This window comes from Mauremys mutica, unplaced genomic scaffold (assembly GCF_020497125.1).
Source record: "Mauremys mutica isolate MM-2020 ecotype Southern unplaced genomic scaffold, ASM2049712v1 Super-Scaffold_100089, whole genome shotgun sequence".
NCBI classification, from domain to species: domain Eukaryota; kingdom Metazoa; phylum Chordata; order Testudines; family Geoemydidae; genus Mauremys; species Mauremys mutica.
The window spans coordinates 55,502-79,782 of NW_025423261.1; the positions used below are offsets into that span (position 1 = coordinate 55,502).

The following is a 24,281-nucleotide window of genomic DNA, read 5'->3' on the forward strand; positions in this document are numbered from 1 at the left end:
GTGAGCAACTGTCCCCAGAACTTACTGACAGGAGCTTTAACGTATTTGCAAATGTGCACGGCCGGCATGTGCAGAGCAAAGGCTTCCCAGGGGCACTGTGTCAGGCTCTGGCACCGCTTGAGACAATGGACCATGTTCAGCCACCAGGTGACCCAGGATCTAAGGCAGGAATGGGGTGAGGAAGCAAGTCAAGCTGAGCAAGGCAGGCAAAAATTCATCTTGACTTCATGGGCACTCGCAATGATGCCCTTTTTGTGTGCCAGGGCTGACAAAAATATCCTGGACAGAGAAACAGCAGGCCAAAAAAGTGCCATTTACGTGCTGAAGTAGCTCAATGCTGGAGATCGAGAGGTTCCCTCGTTCAATCCCAGGCTTTGGCATGCTCTTTTGGTCCCTTTGTGTGCTGTGGTGCGATGTTTTCTGGAAGCACAGCAGTGCCTTTACCCACCACGAGTCCCTCATTTTGGGCTCCCAAGCAAGAAAAGACAGCATGGACTTATGCACCAAGTTGGCCCACCTGACCTTTCTTTCTTCTTTTGCTCTTTCTCAGCAAGGGGAAAAAAAAGAAGTTCTGCCTCAAGCTGGAGTCAGAAGGGTGACGTAAGGATGCCTTCCTGAGTGCCGGCTCCAGTCCTTTGCTCTACCAGCTGACCTATCGAAGGGCTGCCACCTCTCTTTCCAGGTTTCCCCATCGGTGTGTTCAGAATGGAGAGGGGTAACTAGTGGTGTTCCCCAAGGGTCCGTCCTAGGACCAATCCTATTCAACTTATTCATGAATGATCTGGAGAAAGGGGTAAACAGTGAGGTGGCAAAGTTTGCAGATGATACTAAATCGCTCAAGATAGTTAAGACCAAAACAGACTGTGAAGAACTTCAAAGAGATCTCACAAAACTAAGTGATTGGGCAACAAAATGGCAAATTAAATTTAATGTGGCTAAATGTAAAGTAATGCACATTGGAAAAAATAACCCCAGCTATACATACAATATGATGGGAGCTAATTTAGCTACAACTAATCAGGAAAGAGATCTTGGAGTCATCATGGATAGTTCTCTGAAGACGACCACACAGTGTGCAGTGCCAGTCAAAAAAGCAAACAGGATGTTAGGAATCATTAAAAAAAGGAGAATAAGATAGAGTATATCTTACTGCCTTTATATAAATCCATGGTACACCCACATCTTGAATACTGGGTACAGATGTGCTCTCCTCATTTCAAAAAAGATATACTGGCATTAGAAAAGGTTCAGAGAAGGGCAACTAAAATTATTAGGGGTTTGGAATGGGTCCCATATGAGGAGAGATTAATGAGACTAGAACTTTTCAGCTTGGCAAAGAGAAGACTAAGGGGGGATATGATAGAGGTCTATAAAATCATGAGTGGTGTGCAGAAAGTGAATATGGAAAAGTTACTTACTTGATCCCATAATATAAGACCTAGGGGCCACCAAATGAAATGAATAGGCAGCAAGTTTAAAACAAATACAAGGAAATTCTTCTTCACAGAGACACAGTCAACATGTGGAACTCCTTGCCTGAGGGGGTTGTGAAGGCTAGGACTATAACAGGGTTTAAAAGAGAACTAGATAAATTAATAAGTTTCAGAATGGAAGCCATGTTAGTCTGTATCAGCAAAAAGAACGAGGAGTACTTGTGGCACCTTACAGACTAACAAATTTATTTGAGAAACAACTCACATCATAATAAAAAAGGCTGACAAAGGAGGTGCTGTCGTCATCATGAATAGGTCGGAATATGAACGAGAGGCTGCTAGGCGGCTCTCTGACACTACATTCTACAAGCCATTACCGTCTGATCCCAATGAGAGTTACCAAAATAAATGACACCATCTGCTCAAGAAACTCCCTGAAAAAGCACAAGAACAAATCTGCACAGACACACCCCTAAAACTTCAACCAGGGGTATTCTATCGTCTACCCAAGATCCATAAACCTGGAAATCCTGGATGCCCCATCATCTCAGGCATTGGCACCCTGACAGCAGGATTGTTTGGCTATGTAGACTCCCTCCTCAGGCACTACTCTACCAGCACTCCTAGCTATCTTTGAGACACCACTGACTTCCTGAGGAAACTACAATACATTGGTGATCTTCCAGAAAACACCATCTTGGCCACTATGGAGGTAGAAGCCCTCTACACCAACATTCCACACAAAGATGGATTACATGCTGTCAGGAACAGTATCCCTGATAATGTTATGGAAAACCTGGTGGCTGAACTTTGTAACTTTGTCCTCACTCATAACTATTTCAGATTTGGGGACAAACCTTCAAGTCAGCGGCACTGCTATGGGTACCCGCATGGTCCCACAGTATGCCAACATTTTTATGGCTGACTTAGAACAATGCTTCCTCAGCTCTCATTCCCTAATGCCCCTACTTTACATGCACTACACTGATTACATCTTCATCATCTGGACCCATGGAAAAGAAGCCCTTGAGGAATTCCACCATGATTTCAACAATTTCCATCCCATCATCAACCTCAGCCTGGACCAGTCCACACAAGAGATCCACTTCATGGACACTTCAGTGCTAGTAAGCGATGGTCACATAAACACCACCCTAGAATGGCATGCAGCTCATCATTTCTGTGGGATGTCTGGGGCTCTGACCTGGAGCAGTCTTTTGCTTCTCTGGTTCTTTTGTAGGCTTGCCTGATAGTTTAGACAGGACTGACTCTCCCTTTAGACAAATCTTAAAGAAGGGAATGACCTGGGGAGTCATTCCCATTTTTGTCCATATGCCCCCAGCCAACCTCACCAAGGCCAGCCAGGAGCACCCATGACAGCAGCAAATGATACAGTATAACCGGCAACTGTCATTGTCAACTTGCAAAGCAGCAGACGGGATGGTATGGCTGGTAACCATCTTTGCTAACTTGCAAAAGGCAAAGGGATGCTGCTGTGTAGCGCTGCAGAACCGCATCTGTCAGCACCATCCAGTAGAGATATGGTGACAGTGAAAAATGGCTGAACAGGTTCCATGGTTGCCATGCTATGGTGTCGGCCCGGGCAATCCAGGGAAAAGGGCACGAAATGTCTGCCGTTTCTTTCACGGAGGGAGGATTGAGTGGCGACATTTACCCAGAATCACCCACGACACTGTTTTTGCCCCATCAGGCATTGGGATCTCAACCCAGAATTCCAATGGGCGGGGGAGACTGCGGGAACTATGGTATAGCTATGGGATAGCTACCCACAGTGCAGCGCTCCGGAAATCGACGCTAGCCTCGGTACATAGACGCACACCGCCAAATGAATGTGCTTAGTGTGGCTGCATGCACTCGACTTTATACAATCTTTCCAAAAAACAGTTTATGTAAAATTGGAATAATCCCATATGTAAACAAACCCTGTGATTAACAACTTTGGTGGCTAATTGAAAGGCTGATGGTTCAAACCCAAGTGAAGATGGAGGTGGGTTTTTTTTAGTGATGAGAATCCAGTACATTTTAACACGAAGAAAATCTCCTCAATGCTGGTCTAGCCTCATTGGGCAAGCATAAGTGACATTTTTGCCAGATGCATTGGTGGTATAGTGGTGAGCCTAGCAGCTTTCCAAGCAGTTGACCTGGGTTCGATTCCCAGCCAATGCAGGGCTGTGATGTTTTCTCCCCTGGGAATTGGTTTAATTTCAGTCACATTGTATCAGTTTATCAATGGAATGAGAGAATCAATGTCCTGCAGGTTATTCAACACACAAGGAAGGACGAAAGGGGCGGGACTATACAATGAGCTGTTGGAGTTATCCTGGTATTTTTATTGTTAATGTTTGGTTTATTTTTAAAAAAAAAATTCTTTACTTCCCTCTCCCTTTTAGACTCAGAGCCTTTAAGGTCAGAAGGGACCAGTGTGATCATCTAGTCCGACCTGCTGCACCTTGCAGGCCAAAAGACCCCACCCACCCACTCCTGTAATAGACCCGGGAGGGGAGGCAGCTCTGTGCACTGCCCCAACCCCAGGCAGCGCATGGAGGCCTTCTGCTCCCCTCCCCCCAATGGGTGTGCAGAGATGTGCCAGCTGCACTGAGATGGCTCCCTGCCCACTCTGCCTCCATCCCTCCGTGCCACTCCCAGAAGTGGTTGGCATATCCCAGAATCCCCTGGGGCAGGGGGACTGTCTCCATTCACTGCCCCTGCCCCAAGTATCAACTCCGCAGCCCACATTGGCCAGGAACTGCAGCCAATGGGAGCTCTGGGGGCAGCGCCTGCAGGCAGCGGCACACGGAGACCCCCTGGCCCTGCCCACCTAGGAGCTGCTGCCGCAGGGTTGTGTGTACCGGTCACTTTGGGAGCTGCACTGCCCGGGTTAAGCGCCACCCCTCCTGCATCCCAACCCCCTCCCCCAGCGCAGAGCCAGCACCCTGCACCCAAATTTCCTCCCAGAGCTTTGCTTGTCTTCCTTTCACCCAGAACCATCCTTCTTCTCCTGGGCTGCAAGTAGCCATCCCTGGGAAGCCAAGAGGCAGGCACAAGATTCTACCTCCCAGCAGCCAACCGCACCTCCCCAGGCTTTGCAGAGCGACTGGTGACGCTCTACTAACCCCACTTAGTCGCACTGAGGCGCTTAGCTTCTGCCCTGCCTTCCTCAGCTCGACTTTCCTCTTTTTCCCCATTCCTGCCTCACTCCCTCCTTTGGCAGGTCACACAAAGGAGGCCAGCAGGAAAAGCCTGCCGCCATAGGCCAACCTCCAAGGGCAGAGGAGACCAAGCCACAAGGCTTCAAAAGGTGACTGGCCAAGATCCTCTAGCTTATCCCTGCTGATGCCAAGGCTTTTTCTCAGCTCATTTCACCATCCTCTGCCATGCAGGGGTTGGGTTTATTGCAGGTGTTACCCAAAATTGGGCCAGCTAGTAAGCAAAGGGAGGACTAATGACCCACCAGAGTTTGGCAGAAAGCAGCACATTTATTATACTGAAAGCTAAGCTCAAAAGAAGATGTGGGGGGTGTCACACTCACACTTGCAGGACAGGCACAGCACTGGAGATGTCAGGATTCTGCAAGGTAAGTGTCCCACAGCGCAGCTATGGACGGTGCGATGAAGGTAAGTGTCCCTGAGGCACAATGAAATATAACGCAGAGAACCACTGGCCAGGCGGTCCCGGCGAAGGGCATTCACTGGAGGTACAAGCTTGTGAGTGCTCTCCTGAGCACAGGGCCCCTTCCCCTTTTAAGGGCCTGCACCTCATGGCCTGTGACTAGAGATGACTTGGCTGCATCTGGTGGGTCACACTCCACCTTGGGCAGTGTCCATGCTCTGGGTGTGTGAGCACTGCCTAATTAGTGTCCCAGACACCTTGTCTACCTGGAAGCTCTTCTGCTCTTCAACCAGAACATTCATCCCACGAGCATTCCAGGAGGGAGCGGGAGGGGGAAAACCACTTCACAGGCATTCAGAGAGGGAGAGGAGACAAAAGTGGGAGCAGGGGAAGTATAACAGACCTTTTGAGCATAGAAATCACTGCTGCTCCTACAACAGCAGGGACAGGCCAGTAGGAGCTGGGAAAATTAAGGCAGCATGTTTCTGTCTGGCTTTGAACCAGGGACCTTTTACGAGTTAGGTAAACGTGAGAACCACTACACTACAGAAACTCTATCACAGGACTCTGCTCCTCCCTTCCTAAGAATGACCATATTGGGTCAGACCAAAGGTCCATCCAACCCCACATCCTATCTGCCAACAGTGGCCAATGCCCGGTGCCCCAGAGGAACTGAACCTAACAGGTAATGAGCAAGTGATCTCTCTCCTGCCATCCATCTCCACCCTCTGACAAACAGGCTAGGGACACCATTCCTTACCCATCCTGGCTAATAGCCATTCATGGACTTAACCTCCATTAATTTATCTGCAAAAAGAACAAGGAGTACTTTTGGCACCTTAGAAACTAACAAATTTATTTGAGCATAAGCTTTCCTGGGCTAAAACCAACTTCATTGGATGCATGCAGTGAAAAATACAGCAGGAAGATATATATATATATATATACAAACAGAACATGAAAAATTGGATGTTGCCATACACACTATAATGAGAGTGATCAGTTAAGGTGAGCTATTATCAGCAGGAAAAAAAACCCTTTTTTAGTGGCTTTCATGGCCTTTGAGAAAGCAAGACAGAGCTTTGGAAGACCCAGCAGGGTTTGTGGCACAGGAATTGTTCTCAGATTCCACTAAGACTTCAACTCAGGTTGCAGGATTCAAAGTCCTGAGTGCTGGCCCTTACACCATAGGACCAGCAGAGCACCTGTTGATTACTGTAGACTTCCAGCAGGGAGGACTCTGCGGGCAGGGGCGGCTGTAGGCATTTTGCCACCCCAAGCACGGCAGGCAGGTTGCCTTTGGTGGCTTGCCTGCGGGAGGTCACCGAAGTCGCAGGACCAGCGGACCCGTCACAGGCATGCTGCCGAACGCAGCCTGCCTGCCGCCCTCACAGTGACCGGCAGAGCACCCCCTGCAGCTTGCTGTCCCAAGCACGCGCTTGGTGTGCTGGGGCCTGGAGCTGCCCCTGTCTGTGGGGACAATTTTTTCTGGCAGGGAGGACTCAGTGGGAACATGCCTCTCTGGCCAGCCCTGCATTTGCTCAAAAAATCAGCACACAGCACTTTGCTGCAGGCCCAGAGGCCTTTCTTCCTCCAGACTGTGAGGCCAGTGGACAGGTGAGGCAGTAGCACCTTCAGTCCCAGGCAGTAAAGTGCCCTTCCTAGGAAAGGCCATGTCCTGAAAAGGAAAAACTAAAGTCAAGGAGAGTCCTTCTAAAACTCTCTGGGGATGTCACGGAGGAAAAGTGTTTCTTTGTTAGCAAGGACTTGAACCCTAGACCCTCAGATTAAAAGTCTGAGGCTCTGCCAACTGAGCTAGCCAGGTTCATGTTTAAACAAAAAAAGCAAATTTCATGCAGAAGAGGAACCAGTCAAGAAAAATGAGGGCTGGAAACAATACAGAAAACCTGCTACTCTTGCTCTCTTAGCAGTCCTAGCCCCAGCCTGCTCCTCCATCCGGCGCCTTGAGGCCGTATTCTTTTTTTCGTTAAATATCAAATCCAGGAGAAAACACAGTTATACAAAACAAAACGAAATCACAAACAGAAATGTCATTGGAAATACAGAAATAAAAAAGGAAAATGCAATCCCCATCACTTTATCGTATCTGGGCCATTCCTGTATCGAGAGCACCCGCGAAGGTCCCTGTGTGCTTACGAGAAACCTGGAGGAACTCATACCACAGTCTGAACATGCAACTCAACTGCTATCAGGTGCTGCAGTAAAACCCTTTCCCTGCTGTGACGTTGCACTCCTTAGGATTTTATGAAAATATGCTAATGAGTGTGAATATAAAGTAACTGGACTATGCTTCATGCAAAAGGTCTCTTGTAAGGTATCATTACAAAGCTTATAATCTATTGTGTGTGTTCATCCTTTTTGTATGAACCGATCATTCTTGGATCTGAAACCAGAAATATGAACTATAACTCTGAGGTCCTGTTGTAGTGATGCAAGGTGTGGGCCTTTAATAGTGGTTTGGACTTTTGATGGCTCCCATTAACCAGGACAATTGACCGTAGATGGCTCTGTCCTGCACCATCCGTGAGTCAGGCCAGGAAGAATGAAGGCTTGGGGGGGGGGGTCTCACAGGACATGTGACCATGTCACCTGGTACAGGAATCCATCTTAAACCTGGGGCTTTTCCCCAGGACAGAGACAAAAAATTCCTGCCTTGTACCAAAGCTGTATAAGGGGGTGGAACTGAACAAACATGGCTGCAGTCATGAGACATCCCCTAGCTACCACCTGAGCTGGAACAAGGGCTATACCAGGTGAAAAGATTGGGCCCAGACAAGAAATGAGTCTAGTATTTGCCTCTCAGTCTGTGCAGATGGGACCTTTCCCTCCAGTGCAGGAGGAATCTCCCTTCTCATCTACTCTTGTCCCAAGCAGCACAGCAGGTGGGAATCTTAAATGTACAGAGGAGACTTAGGAGCAGAAACCCCCCCAGACCTTCCATGCAATTGGCACTTACCCCTCACTGAGCAGGATTGAAATTCCTGGAGGGCCACATTCCCTCTGGGCATGAGCAAAGCAGCAGGGTGAAAAGAAACTGGAAATGCTGGGGATTGAACCCAGGACCTCATACATGCAAAGCATGTGCTCTACCACTGAGCTTCATCCCCAGATGGGCCATGTGTGCTATAGGTTACACTCAGAGCCCTCCTGTTTCCAGAGCACCCAGTGGCCTAAGAGCAGCATGGGGGACACATTCCCTGCTCTGAGGGCCAAACCTACTGTCCTGGAGGCTGCTGGTTCTTAGGGGTCACTTTGCAGCAGGGCCAGATTTGATGTGTGGGGCAGAGAGAGTGGGTGCCCTGGACTCAGGATGCAGAGATACACTCAGGCCTCTCCCCTGCATTGGGTGGGGGTGCTGCCACCCCCTGCTGGAAGGTAATGTGTCGGGGGGCACTGTGAGTCGCTCAGCACCTGACCCTGGTGGCAGAAGTGCTGTGGGGAGCTCCAGGTGTTTCTAGGATCTGCTCTTTCCACCTGCCTGTGAAGTCCAGCTTTCCCCAGCACATTCACTGTGGTGCAATTGGGTCACTGTTTTCATGGCTGAACAGCAAAGAATCACGCCCAGGTTCCCTTCTATCGGCAGCAGGGTTAGCCTGTGTCAGTGGTTAATGAGCTGGATCTAGTTGTAGATTGTTATTCATTCCCCACCTTGACAATTCACACAGTCCCTTTCCCATGCAGATTCCCAGCACCTCGGTGATACTGGTAGCGGGGGTTGGGTCCTGAGATTTTCAGGGTCCTTTTTCCCCTCCACCTGGAGTGAACTCAGCTTTTCCCCCATCCCAGACAATCCATGAAATAACAACAGGGGCATAAAGAAAGAGGGGAGGGAACATCTCACAGCCAGGGCTGGATGTGCCCAGGGCCCCCTGCTTGTCCATTGTTTCCATGGAATTTGGCCCCCTGCTTTGCACAAGGGACAGAGAAAGATCTTGCTGTTCCTGTGTCTGTGCAAGGAAAATTGTGCTTCCCTAGGAAAGAGAGGCGGGAAATGGCCCCGTGATGGGACAATAGCCTCAGGATTGAAACCTAAGGACTCAGGCTGAGAACTGATAGAACTGCACTCATCTGGGATTTAACAAATTTTCTTCCATGGAGCAGGGCCACTTCCAGTGTTTTTGCCATCCCAAGTGGAAAAAAATTAAAAAGCTGCAGTCAACTGGAGCTCTACCTCTGCTGCTGTTGGCCTCAAGTCCTTCCCTCTGAGAGGGACAAATTGCTGCTGATGCCTCCCCTTTCCATGGACCGCCCCAGGGACCTCCTTGCTGCGCTGGTGCCTGGAGCCAGCCCTGCCATGGAGACACTGGGAAGATGGGGAATCAGGAAAATACCATGGATTTGTTTACATTGCAAGTGAAGAATGACTGAAGCATTTTTGGTTTAAAGTCACTTTTCCCTGACTGGAAATTTAATCCAGGCCGTGATAATGAAAGTGCCAAATCCTAACCACTAGACCACCAGGTAGGTGATAATGCTGTTTTTCTTCTCACTTATGTTACACTTTCTTAGGCTACTTTCTATCCAATTTCTGAAGCTGCTCCATTGTCCATTCCCTGAGGGGCTAAGAGCAGAAAGTGCAGGAATCCCTGTACTCAGGGTCACAACCTGAGCCCAACCCAAGCCACTGAAACATAAGAACATAACATAAGAACATAACATAAGAACATAAGAAAGGCCGTACCGGGTCAGACCAAAGGTCCATCTAGCCCAGTATCTGTCTACCAACAGTGGCCGATGCCAGGTGCCCCTGAGGGAGTGAACCTAGCAGGCAATGATCAAATGATCTCTCTCCTGCCATCCATCTCCATCCTCTGACGAACAGAGTCTAGGGACACCATTCTTACCCATCCTGGCTAATAGCCATTTAACAAACACAAATGATGCTTCCTCCAGCAGGATCACAGAGCCACACAAAAAAACCCATGAGGAACAATCCTCCTCTGCCTTCATTTACCCCATTGCAACCCTCTCAGCAGCCAACTCTTGCAGGAAGGACACTGAGCTGATAGGAGCTCTGGCATAGACACCAAGGGAGGGGTGTTGCACCCCCTCAGTGTGAGCTGATCACATTCTGACTCTGGAGGAGGAGGGAAAGGCGATGGCCACATGATGGGGCCAGTATGTACCACAACATGGTTCTTTTATGTGGGATGACTATGAACATTGACTGATCTCCACTCCCTTGGATTTGAAGAGATGTTTAGTTGTGCACTTAGGAGGCTGAAGCAATTTTATGGATGGTGACACTACGATTAAAGGGCTATTTATTGTTGTAGAAATTGTTAAAAACACTTAGCTTAAACTGGAACTGCCTGTTATTAAAGGCTGGTTTCCCCACGTCAGTTCCATAAGCTCTTCTAGAAACACCCTGGGTTCTCTCCTGCCTTGGTGGGAACTGGAGGGAATCGTCCCCTGCTGCCCTTGGCTCCAGGCTGGTTTTTCTGGGGAGGGGACGTGGAATTGATTTGTTTGCTGTTGAGAAAGGAGCTGGGCCAGTTCTCAGGGAACGAGAACTCCCAGCATCTTCCCAGCCCAACCCAGGCTGCTGCCCTGTCCCAGCCTCTGTTCCCCTGGGGGCCCTGCGCGTTTGACTCTAGAGCAGGCCGGGAGCAGCAGCTGAGGCAGAGGACAGCCTGGGCCGGGCAGATAAGAAGGAGTTTAGCAAGCAAAAAAGATAAAATGGCAGTGGAGTGTTACCTTGGACTCGACGGCATTTCTCCATTGGTCTGTCTGCTTTGGGGCAGGGACAATAACACGTCCTGCTGCATTCGTTATTTCAAAGGGCGGTTTAGGATTTTCATTCTCACACACGGTGCACAAAGCAGGACTCAACCTTTGGCGTAAACTAAACAAGCTGCTCACAGATTCTGGCAGCCACAATGAGTATTTCGGTGAGAGCTCAGACCTGCCCCTGTCCCAGAGGAAGGGGGTCATCTGTGTGGGGACTGGACCACTGACCTACCCGCTCCTAACTCCCAAACTTTCAGTAACTCTATTATCACTGCCTGTGAGTGTTATTTAAACCATGAGAAAAACCACACTGGGCTAGACCAAAGACCCATCTAGCTCTGAATCTTGTCTTCTGGCATTAGCCAAAAGCAGGTGCCCCAACAACCAGTCAACAAAACACCACTGGGAGTTGAACCCAGTATCTCCTGTTTACGAAACAGATGCTTTAAGCCAGCTAAGCCATGGTGCCTGTTGATGGCTAAAATACAGTGTCTGCCCACACCTGACTCTCTGCCATCGCCACCAGGGCCTGACAAGCTTTGCTTGTCTTTGGATTCTGCAAAGCAGAGGAGCAGGTGATGTTTTCCTTTCAAACTGTGTGTGAGTGAATCTTTGGGCAGGTCTGCACTACAAAGTTGTTTCTGCAGAATTATATTGCTCTGGTGTGTGAAAAACACACAACGCTCTCTCGGTCGGTAGCTTGTGGCTGGTGTACACACTGCAATGCCACGTCTGGCGACAAAACTGCCCTGTTTTGTTGACAAAATAAAACGACTTCGATGAGAGGTCTAGAGCTTTTTGCAGCAAACTTAAAGTAACAGAGTAAACGCTGCTGTTCATTATATCACCATAACTGGCCTCCTCCAGTATCCCACAATGCCCGCCATGAACTCGCCTGCCCTGCATTCCTGCTACAGAGCCATGGGCCCCTCCCATTTCATTGCTCTGGGAAGTTCTGACAGCTGAGCCTGCTGTTCTGCTGCGGCAGCCAAGAGCAAATCACTGCTGTGGATGCTGCTCTCTCCTGCCCTGTGAACACAGAGCAGGGTGGTGGGAACTTCCTTACCTGTTGAGGGGCACCGGCATCTAAAAGTGACACCCCCAAGACACCCCTTGCCTGGAGGAGGCTCTTACCTTCTAAACAGGGACGTCTGTTTTCTACTAAAATCACTAAAAGGGAAGGAGAAAACTCGAAAGAGGTTCCTCCTGGCGCTCACGTACGTGAACCCGAATACGCTCTCAATCCTCAAAGAGAGACCTGGAGAAGGAGACTTGCTGAAGCAAAGCCACAGGGGTCTCTGAGGTTTCCCTGGCCCCTCGCCCCTGTCCTGCCTGGCTGATGTCAGCATCTCTCTGTGAGGTCACCACCTCCCCACCACCTTTGACCAATAGTCTGAGGTCCTGCAAAAGGCCTTTGTGATGTCACTGCCACACCCCTCCCTTGCTGTGCTAATGTCCTGCCCCTGCCCAGGCACTTTGGAGGTTTGAGCTACTCCCTGTGGATCACCCCACTCAAGGAGCGTTCGTTCTAGGAAGCAAGTCGGCTAGACAGGAAAACATCAGACACTGCTCCCAATGCTACACTCAGTTTTTCAGAAATTAGTCGACTTTATGGCCAGAAGAGACCATTAGAGCATCTAATCTGACCCCCTGCATATCACAGGCCTCCTGTATGACATAATAGCTACTTTTGGGGCAAACACATTCCAGAAAGGCATCTAGTCTTCATTAAATGACATCAAGAGATGGAGAATCCAGCACTTTCCTTGGTAGCTTGTTCCTGTGGTGAAACATCCTCGCTGTTGAATTTTTGTGCCTTAGTTGTAATATGAATTTGTCTCTTTTCACCGTCCAGCCATTAGGTCTTGTTATGCCTTTCTCTGCGAGATTAAAGAGCCCTTTCATACCCAATCTTTTCTCTCCATTAAGGCCCTTCAACACTTCAATGAAGTCACCTTTCAATCTTCTTTTGATAAGCTAAACAGGTTGAGCTCGTTCAATAGCTCACTAGAAGGCATTTTTCTCCAGCCCTCATAACATTTGGTGGCTCTTTGCTGACCCAGCTCCAATTTCACAACATCTTTTTCAAATAAGGACACCAAAACTGGAGGCTATTCCAGTATCAGTCTCACTGATGCCGTGTCACCTCCTGTGACGTTATTGACATAATCTGTAACTGTATAGATCACCGTTGGGACCACTGTTCTATATTTGCAGCCAATATAGTAGAAAGGTTGTCGTGTAAGGGGTCTATGGAGAGGTTCTGATTGGCTGATTATAATGATGCTATCTCTAGATGTGTATCATTTTTGTAGTTGACGTTATGAATATTGGCTCTATGCTGCCTGTATTTCAAACTTGTGCTCTGCTTCCGGGGGACACCCCAGCCATACAAGTTGGTGTCAGTTCTGCCTAGCCTGCTTGATGGCTCATTAAGGACCATCAGCTATACAATCGACCCATCGAGAGAAGGCAGATACGCCTTGTGCCTCAGCAAGGTATGCAGGGACCTGCCTGTGGACAGAACTCTTAAGTTTTTCTATGCCACATGCTGGATAGAGTGTCCTGGAGACAAAGAAAGCAAAGACCACATGGCAAGAGACTATACAAGGCTGATGCCTCATCTCCATCTTGTCTTCAATCTTGCTTCATACCTCTGGAGGGACTTTGATACAAACTGAAGCTCTGTACAAAGGACTGAATGACCCATCCCCGCTGTGGATGGACTCCAGAGACTTGATTTGAACCTGCAGTTTATTCCATCACTGCTACAAGCCTGGACCAAGAACTTTGCCATTACTGGATGTGAAGGGTTAAAATCCATGTGCAGTTTATATAACAACCTGCTCTATGGATTGTGCCAGCTCTTTTCCAGACCCAAAGTCCAGAGTATGGTCAAGAGACCAGAGGCCTAGCAAATCGTGATCAGCTAAGAGAAAGCTGGGTAAACAGAAAGCCTTGCTTGCTAAGATAGGCCTGGTCAGCAAATTGCCAGGTGTTGGAGCTAAGAACTAAATAATTGTGTCTTATTCAGAGTTGCAGATTGAACAAAGAATCCCTGTTCCTATTGTGTTAGTCCCATCTGTAGGGAGACATTCTTCCCACAGATCCAGCCTTGAGTTTATGAGAAGTTGGCACATGTCAGTATAAGATATGGCATCCTTCTCCCTCCCTTCCCATGGACCATGTAGTAAGTTTTTTGGCAGAAGCGGGTTGTAGTGAAAGGAAGTTTGAGAAACTCTGGCATAGAGCATCTCCATTAATGAGCTGCAGTGACATAGACTCAATGTTTGAAATGTTGACTTGTCCTTAGCCTCTGAATACGTCTAGACTTGGCGCACTGTGGGTGATCTGACACTGAAAGTACAACCATGAAGATACCACACACCAGCCTTGTCTTGCTGGCAAGAATCAAGCCTCCACAGAAAGACACACATGGTTTTCTAGCCCAGCTCCCTAAGCCCTCAGCCACAATCACTTAACACAGGGGCCTTTCTAAACTCTGGTTCTGTTCTCACTGAAGGGTCATTTCCAATTGTTTGCTCAGACCAGCTTCCCCAGCACACTCACTGCTGTGCAGCTCGGTACGTGTGGCCATGGCTGAACAGCAAGAATTCCTGCCCATTTCCCTACTGGCTGGAGCATGGTTAGAGTGTGTTTGTGGTTAATGACGTTGATGTAGATTGTTCATTCCCTGCCTTGGCAATTCAGACAGTCCCTTTTCCCAACATATCTCCAGCACTTCAGTCCCTGGCTGGGTGTCCTGGGTAGTGGAAAACATCCCTTGTTTGGCCCTGCCAAGGGGATCGTGCAGAGCTGAGACGTCCCTCGGCTTGGATCAAAGGGGGAGTTGGATGGAATTTATCACACAACCCTCCCTGCTCCGCAGAGCCCCATGGGGAGAATGTAGAGAAGGGGGAGTCATTCCTCCCCTGCACTCCCAGAAGAGCTGCTAGGACTCCTTCCTGCCAGCTACTCACCCCTGGATTCATCCTCAGCTCCTGGGATCTTTCTGCTCCAAAGGCTCCAGAGGCCTGGGGTGGGGAGGACGTCACTGCACAGTCTGAAACACAAGGGAGGTTTCTGGAATTGAAGGAAGGAGCAGAAAATGGAGAGGAAAGAAACAGAGAGAAAACGCCTCGTCTCTCTCCTCTCCCCCTCCAAGCAAGAAATGTTACCAAGGACCAGCGTTAGGGGAACTGGTGCCCGGGGAAAAACTTGTACTTTGGCACTTCCCCATTGCCCCTGGATGATCCCCCTCCCCCTTTACTGCTAGCTCCTGCACTCCTGACCCTTGCACCTCCTTCACCCCTAACTCCTGCCCCCTCCTGTGCCCTAACCCCTACACTGTGTTGCCTTTGCCCTTAACTCCTGCACTCCCCTCCTGTGCCACCAGCCACTGCCCCTCTCCTGCACCCCCTTCACCCCAAACCCTGCACCCCTTCCTGTGCCACCAACCACTGCCCCTCTCCTGCACCCCCTTCACCCCTAACCCCTGCACCCCCTCCTGCACCCACGTGGGGACACTGACCAGTGTGCATGGAGCAGCTGGCATTGCTGCCTGCTCCTGCCTGGGATGCTGCTCCTCCGGGCACCCCTAGGGGTTGCGGGGGCAGGGCGAGAAGTGACATCATCCGAGCTCCCTGCATCCAGGTCACTTTCCTCAGCCGGGCTGCGTCAGGGGAGGGCAGAGAGCAGCAGCTTCTGATGCTCCCCTCACAGCCCAGCCCAGGTGGGGACAGTGACCAGGACGCAGGGAGCACATAGTGTTGCTCCTCGCTCCCCCCCAGCCTCTATGGGGCCACGGAGGAGCATTGGGGCAGGGGAGAGCAGTGAGCACCTTTGCACTGGCACATGGTGCCCTTTGACCCCCTGGAGCCCTGGGCGGCTGCCGGGGCCCCACCCCTAAGGCCGGCCAGGCTCCCCAGCACAAACAGCAGAGACACAGGGAGACTGGCCACCCACTGAGCAGTGGTAGCCTGGGCGGCTCATAATGGAGGCTCGTGGGGGCTCAGCCTCCCCAAACCTTGCATTGCCAAGGGGGCAGTGGGGCCCATGACTAGGGGCCCTGGCCAAATTAGGCCCCCCTGGAAAAGTCTCCCCCATGTCGGCCCCAGGGCTGGAGGAGCTCCCACTCCCTGCTATGGCCCAGGGGCTGCAGCAGGGGCACAGAGCGTCTCTGGTCTCGGGGCTGCAGCGGGGCCGGGGTAAAGGAGTGACAGGCTGGGGCCAGTGGGGGAAGGGGTGGAACAGAGGTGACAGTGGATGGGGCCGTGGGTGGAAGGTGTGGAAGGGGGCAGAGCCACAGACAGAAGTGGGGGGGGGCATGGTTCCGGTTCTGGGGCCCCCGCACTTGTTCTCCCTTTCCCTGGGCTTTGGCATCACTAGCCCCTGCTTAGCGAGTAGGGGTCAGTGGTCCCCAAAATGTGGGGCATGACTCCTAGGGGGACACAGAGGAACATTCATGGGGGCACCTCAGGGCCTGAGCCAGCCCCCATGGAGGGAGCAGCACTCAGCCCCACTCTGCCCCAGCTCTTCCCCATCCCCACCCTCAGCCTGGGGCTCTGGCTCCCAGCTCGGCCTCCACCCCCTTACCCCTGTCTGCACCCCTCTCCCCAGCAAGCAACAGCCCCACTCCCAACCCCGGTTCTTGACTGCGGCTTCTGAGGGTCCACAGCCATGGCTAAGAGGGCACAGTGTGAAATGTTTGGGGAATCACTGGTTTAGGGTGATGTTCTCAATCACTTCTATGCAGTGCAATAAAAGCAATTCCTCACCTACCCACCCACCCCTCCATCAGGACGGACTAGGTGTGTTCTGCTGCCCTTCACTCATGCAGGAAGGAGAATAACATTTCATTCTATTCACTCCTAAAGTGATTTGTAACCCACCACCAGCCAAAACTGGTCATTCTGGGAAAGTGGCCCCATCATGCTGCATAGCTAGGCAGAGTAGGTGTGTCTGTGCAAACACGGTCTGTTCCTGAAGTCTTTCCCCCAGCTCCTCACTAGACGTGAGGGGGGAGCTCATTCAGCCCCTGCTTCCACTTAGTATTTAAAAATTCCATATTGGCCCTATCTCTGCCGGCCTTAGATTTCTCCTCCTGTCCATTTTCTGATAGCTCAGGTAAAGTGGCTGAGTGGGTAAAGTGATGGGTTGCTAATCCATTGTTCTCTGCATGCATGGGTTCAAATCCCATCCTTATTGGATGCATTTAGTCTTCATACCTCCTTTGTAGACAACCATCTCCCCCTTTGGTACAATGACAGATCAAACAACCTTGCTTCTTGCGAACAAAAACCTTCTCAGAAACTCAGACCTCCCTCTTGCTTTAAATAAAATGTCTAAATTCCAGATTTCTAAAAAAATTCTCCAGTCCTGTATTTCTTAGTTTTTATCTCAAAAGGTGACATCCTCATAATCTCCCCCAGACACCCTGGGACCTCCCCAAATAATTAAAATACTCCCATCCTGAGCAAGGCCAGAACAGTGATCCAGAGCTAGTGTCTAGGCCAAGCTGTTCTGAAGGAAGCAACTCAAACATTTTCTCCCTGCTTCCCTTGGCAAGGTCTGACTGAGAAAACAAAATTCCCCAAACTGAAAATTTTCTGCTGAAAAACCAATTCTAGTCTGTTTGGGGACTTTGGTTTGAATGTATTATTGTTGTTATTCTCTTCTGATTTCTGAATCAGTTCAGTCCAGTCTTTGTCCTCCAGATGTGTTTCCAGATGTTGAGTTGTGGGGGAGAGAGGCCAAGTCATGATGTCTCTTCCCTTCTTTCATAGTTTCTTCCAACTTGCTAGGAAGCTCCTTTGCTACCATGTGAGTCAAGCAGTGTCCATTGTCACTGTGCTATCTCAGAGAAGCCTGCATTGTACACAGATCCTGGGATAGTCCTTGGGAGTGTGGATACCGTCAACGGGCCAGCAGTGAGTCTGGCTCCTCCATTGTCACACCTGAAAGGCTGGTGGGGGGCATTTCCCAACCTCATAACATATCTCAGTAACACACACAGAGCAAAACTTCATAACTTCCCAACCAATGCGAGCACACACAATCCAACACGATATTAATGTTCAACAGATCAAGACTTTTGAAATGATACCTCACCAGGCAGTCTTTGTACAAACCATGGCATTATTATATGAGAGTGGTGAATATGGGGCTTCCAGGTGCTGCTTTGAGCACAGCGTGCCACACCTGGGCTTACACTGCAATGGAGACATATCCTTAGAGTCCATCTCTCCTGGGATAAAGATGGAAGCAGGGCTGGCCTGGGTCATCTGACTTGGGCTCCTAGACGTAAAGCTGAGGGGCTAAAAACTGTGGTGCAGATATTTGTGTTCACGCTGAAGCCTGGGTTCAGAAACCCTCACCCCTCATGGGGCCTCAGAGGTTGGGCTCAAGCCCATATGTCTGCACTGTAATTTTATAGAGATTGGGAGAGAGTTTAGCAAGTGAAAATGGTAAAACCGCATTGAGGGGAGTGGACCACTGACCTATCAGCTCTTAACACCCAAACTTTCAGTAACTCTATTATCAGTGCCTGTGAGTGTAATTTAAACCATAGGTCCATCTAGCTCTGAATCTTGTCTTCTGACAGAAGCCAATACCAGGTGCCCCAAAAGCCATTCCCAAGGGACTACAAGGAGTTGAACCCAGGATCTCCTGTTTACAAAACAGGGGTTTTAACCAGCTAACCCAGGATAACTACTGTTATTTAAAATGCTGTGTTTGCCCACACCTGACTCTACCAATCCCCACTGGGCCCTGACAAGTGTTGTTTGTGTTTGTATTCTGTAAAGCAGAGGAGCAGATGAAGTTTTGCTCTCAAGGTGTGTGTGTGATTCTTTGGACAGGTCTACACTACAAAATTAGGTTAGTGTAATTACATTACTTAGGCTGGCAATGCAGTTCTATCAAGCTAATCCCGGTATAGATAGTGGCTCAGCTGTCAGAACTTTCTGGAGCTATGAAAGGGGAGGGGGCCAGCCTCTATAGCAGGAATGCAGGGTAGGTGAGTTCACGGCAGATGTGGTGGGATACTGATGGAAACCAGATATGGTGATATAATGACCAGCAGCATTTACACTGACATTTGTCACTTTAAGTTTGCTGCAAAATGCACTAGGCCTCTCATCGAGGTGGTTTTATTTTGTCACCAAAACAGGGCAATTTTGTCGCCAGACGTGGTATTGCAGTGTGTGCACCAGCCAAAAACTACTGACCGAGGGAGCGTTGTGTGTTTTTCACACATCTGAGCAATATAATGATGCTGAAGTAACCTTGTAGTGCAGACCTGGCCAAAGATTCACACACACAAACACACACACAGCTTGCAAGGAAAACCTCACCTGCTCCTCTGCTTTGCAGAATCCAAACAGAAGCAAAGCTTTTCAGGCCCCAGTGGGGATGGCAGGGAGTCAGGTGTGGGCATACACTGTGTTTTTGACACAGGCAGGCACCATGGCTTAGCTGGCTTAAGCACCTGTCTTGTAAATAAGAGATCCTGGGTTCAATTTCCAGTGGTGCCTTGTTGACTAACTCTTGGGTAACCTGGTATTGGCTACTATGAGAGGACAAAACACAGAGCTCTTTGGTCCAGCCCAGTATGGTTGTTTAAATTATACTCACAGGCACTGATGATAGAGTTACTGAAAGTTTGGGAGTTAAAAGCTGATAGATCAGTGGCCCAGCCTGTCCCAGATGACCCCCTCCCTGTGGGACAGAGGCAGGTCTGGGCTCTCACACCAAATGGCTCATTGTGGCTGCCAGAACCTGTGGGCAGCTCGTTTAGTTTGCATGGAGGGTTGAGTCCTGCTTTGTGCACCGTGTGTGAGAATGAAAATCCTAAACCACCCTTTGAAATAACGAAAGCAGCAGGACGTGTTATTGTCCCTGCCCCAAAGCAGACAGACCAACGGAGAAATGCCGTTGAGTCCAGGGTAATACTCCACTGCCATTTTACCTTTTTCACTTGCTAAACTCCCTCCCAACCTTGAGGGTTCCCAGAGCCCAATATTGAGCTCGAGCTGAGATGTCTACGCTGCAAATTTACCACCCCAGGGCCCTAGCCTGGGAGCCTGCACTGGCACGGGACAGCCGGGGGTGTTTCATTGCAGTGTGGACATAGCCTAGCATTATGTCTACACTGCCATTAACACACCCAAGTCACTAGTCTCAAACCCTGGGTCAGTTGATTCAGGCTTGTGGGGCTTGTGCTGCAGGGTTATAAAATTACAGAGTAGACACTTGGGCTTGAGCCCAGCCTCCGAGACCCCATGAGGGGTGTGGGTCTCTGAGCCTGGGCTCCAGTCTGAGCCCCAGGAGTCCAAATCATCCCAGCCGGGCCAGCGGGATTTTGTCACAGTATAGATGCCCTCTCAGGGTACGTCTACACTGCAATGTAAGCGCAGGGTTAGCAGAAGTCATGTCAGCAGCCCCAACACATAAACATAAACCATGAGGGAAAGACCCATCCCCCAAATAAGCTGGGCAGTGTCCTTCTCCCTACAGTTTGTAAGTCCAGCACCCAAAAGTCCTTTAACATGAGCCATCCCCTCTCTGCACCCCACTCACAGCTGTTGTCCTTAGTCAGTGCAAGCCCAGAGGTGCCTCTGTACAGTTTACCTGCCAGCCTGGGTGGAAAAGGCAAGAAATAAGAAGGCCCCGTACTCACTCTGTTGTCTAGGGACTCACTCATCCCTCCACAGCCCCCCTGCCCTAACATTGGTCTGACATCTACATTTTAGTATTGGGACCAAATCCCTGGCCCAGTTGGCGTTGGAACCCCTGTCCCCTGCCTAGCAAGTGCTATTGAACTGAGGGTGAGTCCCTCAATCGGGGTCTGCCAAGCACAGTTGTGCTGCCCTCGATTCACACAACAAGGATAACAACCCTTTATTTCTCCTGCCCCTGTAACATGGAGACTGGGAATCCAGCACCAGCCAAAAGTGATCATTTCGGCAAGCAACCCAACCTATTTCCAACATACTGTAAAATCCACATGCAGACTCATACACAAAACCTTGCAAGAAAATCTTCCTGAGGGGGTCTGAAGCACCTGCTGCTGGAGGGAAGGAGGGAGCCGTGGGTTGGGATTGAGGGGCACCGGGAATAGGAGGGGGCTGTACGTTGGGACAGAGGAGAAGGGTGAAGAGGAGCAGGCTCTGGTTGGGAGTGAGGAGCAGTGAGCATAGGAGGGACTGAGGGTTGGGACTGAGGGGCACTGGGAAAAGAGGGGACATGGGTTTGGGCTGAAGAGCATCTTCATTTGGGGATCCAGCAGGACAGGGGAAGGCAGCAGGTGATTCTAATTCCTTAGGGATATTCTGTGTGTTTGTCTGTCTGTGTGTGTGTGTGCAGGGAAGGAACATGCTCTATGCCCAGAGGCCTTTATTCCTCCAGGCTGCAAGGACGGAGGGGCTGTCAGGAAGTTGCCCCTTCAAACCCACACAGAAAAAGGCCCTTCTGAGGAAAGGGAAAATCCTGCAGAGAAAAAGTAACATCAAAGAGGATGTGAGAAAGACAGTTTAAGATCTTCATGAGTAGTTTATCACCTGACCACGGATTTGAACTGTGGATCCTCAGATTAAAAGTCTGATGCTTCACCAACTAAGCTAGTCAGGCTCATGAAGCATGGGAGCAACTTGGTGCAGAGGAGAAACTAGTCAAGAAAACAAGAGCAGGAAACAATAGGGGAAACCTGCTGCTCTCTCTGGCCCAGTCAACACTACGAGTTTATATCAAAACGTCTGTTAGTCTATAAGGTGCCACAAGACTCTTTGCTGCTTCTACCAACTGAGCTAGCCAGGCTCACATAGGAAAAGTGCAAGTTGGTGCAGAGGTGAAGCTAGTCAAGAAAATTCTTGGGTGAGTTCCCAAAGCCTGAAGGGTCAAAAATATTGTCATGGGTGGTTCAGGGTATATGTTCCCCCCCCCCCAAAGCAAACGGAAAAACATTGTTTCTCGCCTTTCTTCAATGTCTCCGTATGTCTACTGGATGCTGCTGGCAGATGCGGTGCAGCAGCGCTACACAGCATCATCCCCTTTCTTTCCCTTCCTGAGGGCAGATGGTATGGGAGGACTGATATCTGTCATTGTCGTCCCGTGAGTGCTCCTGGTTGGCCTTAGTGAGGTCGGCCAGGGGTGCCTGGGCAAAAATGGGAATGACTCCCAGGTCATTCTCTTCTTTAAGCTTTGTCTAATGGAGATTCAGTCCTGCCTGGAATATCATAGCAGGTGGAGGCTGCCCTCCCGTTCCTGCCTTTGAATTCTACTTGCAGAGGCAATAAAGTCAGTGTTGTTTCAAATTCATGTACTCTTTATTACTTCATCACACAAATGGGGGGATAACTGCCACTGTAGCCCAGGAGAGATGGGGGAGAAGGGAAGCAATGGGTGGGGTTGTTGCAGGGGCACCCCCTAGAATGACATACAGCTCATCGTTTCTGCCAGATGTCTGGGGCTCAGACCTGGAGCAGCCATTTGCTTCTCTAGTTCTTTAGTAGGCTTGCCTGATAGTTTAGCCAGGACTGCCTCTCCATTAGACAAAACTTAAAGAAGAGAATGATCTAGGAAGGCATTCCTATTTTTGTCCATATGCCCCCAGTCAACCTCACTGAAGCTAGCCGAGAGCACGCATGACAGCAGCAAACAGTACAGTATAACTTGCAACTATCATTGTCAATTAGCAAAGCAGCAGACAGTACAGTATGGCTAACAACCATCTTTGCTAACTTGCAAAAGGCAAGGAGATGCTGCTGTGTAGCACTGCAGTACCGCGTCTGTCAGCACCATCCAGTAGACATACAGTGACGGTGAAAAAAAGTCTGAACGGGCTCCATGGTTGCCATGCTATGGCGTCTGCCCGGGTAATCCAGGGAAAAGGGCGCGAAATGATTATCTGCCGTTGATTTCATGGAGGGAGGATTGACTGACGACATTTACTCAGAATCACCCACGACACTGTTTTTGCCCCATCATGCACTGGTATCTCAACCCAGAATTCCAATGGGTGGGGGAGACTGCAGGAACTATGGGATAGCTACCCACAGTGCAACGCTCTGGAAATCAATACTAGCCTCAGTACATGGGCGCACACCGCCAAATTAATGTGCTTAGTGTGGCCGCATTCACTTGACTTTATATAATCTGTTTCCAAAAACCGGTTTCTGTAAAATGGGAATAATCCCGTAGTGTAGACATACCCTGACACAGCTTTGGAACCCTCTACCCACTATATGGCCAAGAGACAGCAACTCTCAGATCCTGTGTGGATTGTCTGATGGGCTTGGGGCCAAGAGCAAACTGCGTACCCCCTGCCAGAGCAGAAGAAGTAAAAAATAGGGGCTTCCTAAAAATGGGAAGGGAAGAAGAGAGAAGCAAGTGGAAAAGGAAGAGAATGTGCAGACACAGGACCCTACCTAAATTCTGAAATAGATTACAAGAAAAAAAGAGAGAGAGAGCAGCATAAATAAAACTTAAAAAACTTTCAGTAAGAACTGAATTAGAAACCTTTAAAACACCAGTTTTCACACTACCTTTACTTTTCTTCCAAATTCTACCAAAAGAAATAAAGACTTGCTACTAAACAACAGCTTTAAACAAGCTCAGATATTTATTTTTAAATTTGTTTTATAAGGACTAACCACTCAGTCTGTGTTCTCTTTTTCTCAGCTTCCTAAAAGGAAAGCAAGAACAGTCATCAATAGCAGACAGCAAGTGCATTAAAGCAACACTATCCACTCATCTCATGCTCAGAAAAGAACACTTTAACTTCTCATCGTGGTTAGGAAAATCAAACACTTTCAACCACAATTCTCTAGTTACAAACTATAGAAATGATCCCTGAAAGTATAGTCTTATAAAGCTGTGCTCGGCTACAAACCCAGGCTAATGTGCACAAGCTTTCTTCCCATGGTGAATGTTTTCATACAAGGGGTTTCACCCCCAGCGAATTAAAGAACAAAAATCTAAAACCAGGTTCCCATTTCATTAAAGCACAATTGAGACAGTTTTAGAAGACTGGCCATTAGAAGATGTTTATGTCGCTATTTACAGAAACACACCTCCTGATTAGCATGTGGAGCTCCTAGCAACTAATCAAACCCTCTTGCTTTGCCATACCTCTCACAGGCTCTTCCGTACCACATGACAGCTTGTCAGGCACAGACAATCGGGACAGGTCAGCCCTTTCTAGCATGCTCTGCAGCTGTTTCTCTCCAGCTTGCTCTCAAATTCATCTGCACTAGAAGTTTTTGCAGGGTTCTATGTTACCGGTGGTACCTGCACTAAATCAGTGGGTCTCAACCTTTAGAGACACCTGTACCCCTTTCAGGAGTCTGATTTCTCTTGCATACCCCCAAGTTTTACCTCACTTAAAAACTACTTGCTTACAAAATCAGATGCAATATTTATAAAAATAAATCACTCAGAATATAAGTATTGTACTTACATTTCAGTGTA

The 24,281-nt window shown here is 49.2% G+C and overlaps 3 non-coding genes across 3 annotated transcripts; 1 reads left to right on the top strand and 2 right to left on the bottom strand.

Annotated features, from left to right (window-relative positions):
- The first annotated feature begins 3,548 nt into the window (after positions 1-3,548).
- TRNAG-UCC lies at positions 3,549-3,620 on the top strand. Its single transcript has one exon. It is a non-coding gene; the product is annotated as a tRNA-Gly (tRNA).
- Positions 3,621-8,119: 4,499 nt separating this feature from the next.
- On the bottom strand, positions 8,120-8,191 carry TRNAA-UGC. The gene has a single exon. It is a non-coding gene; the product is annotated as a tRNA-Ala (tRNA).
- A 15,271-nt stretch (positions 8,192-23,462) lies between these two features.
- On the bottom strand, positions 23,463-23,679 carry LOC123358547. The gene has a single exon (XR_006575750.1). It is a non-coding gene; the product is annotated as a small nucleolar RNA U3 (small nucleolar RNA).
- Positions 23,680-24,281: the final 602 nt, after the last annotated feature.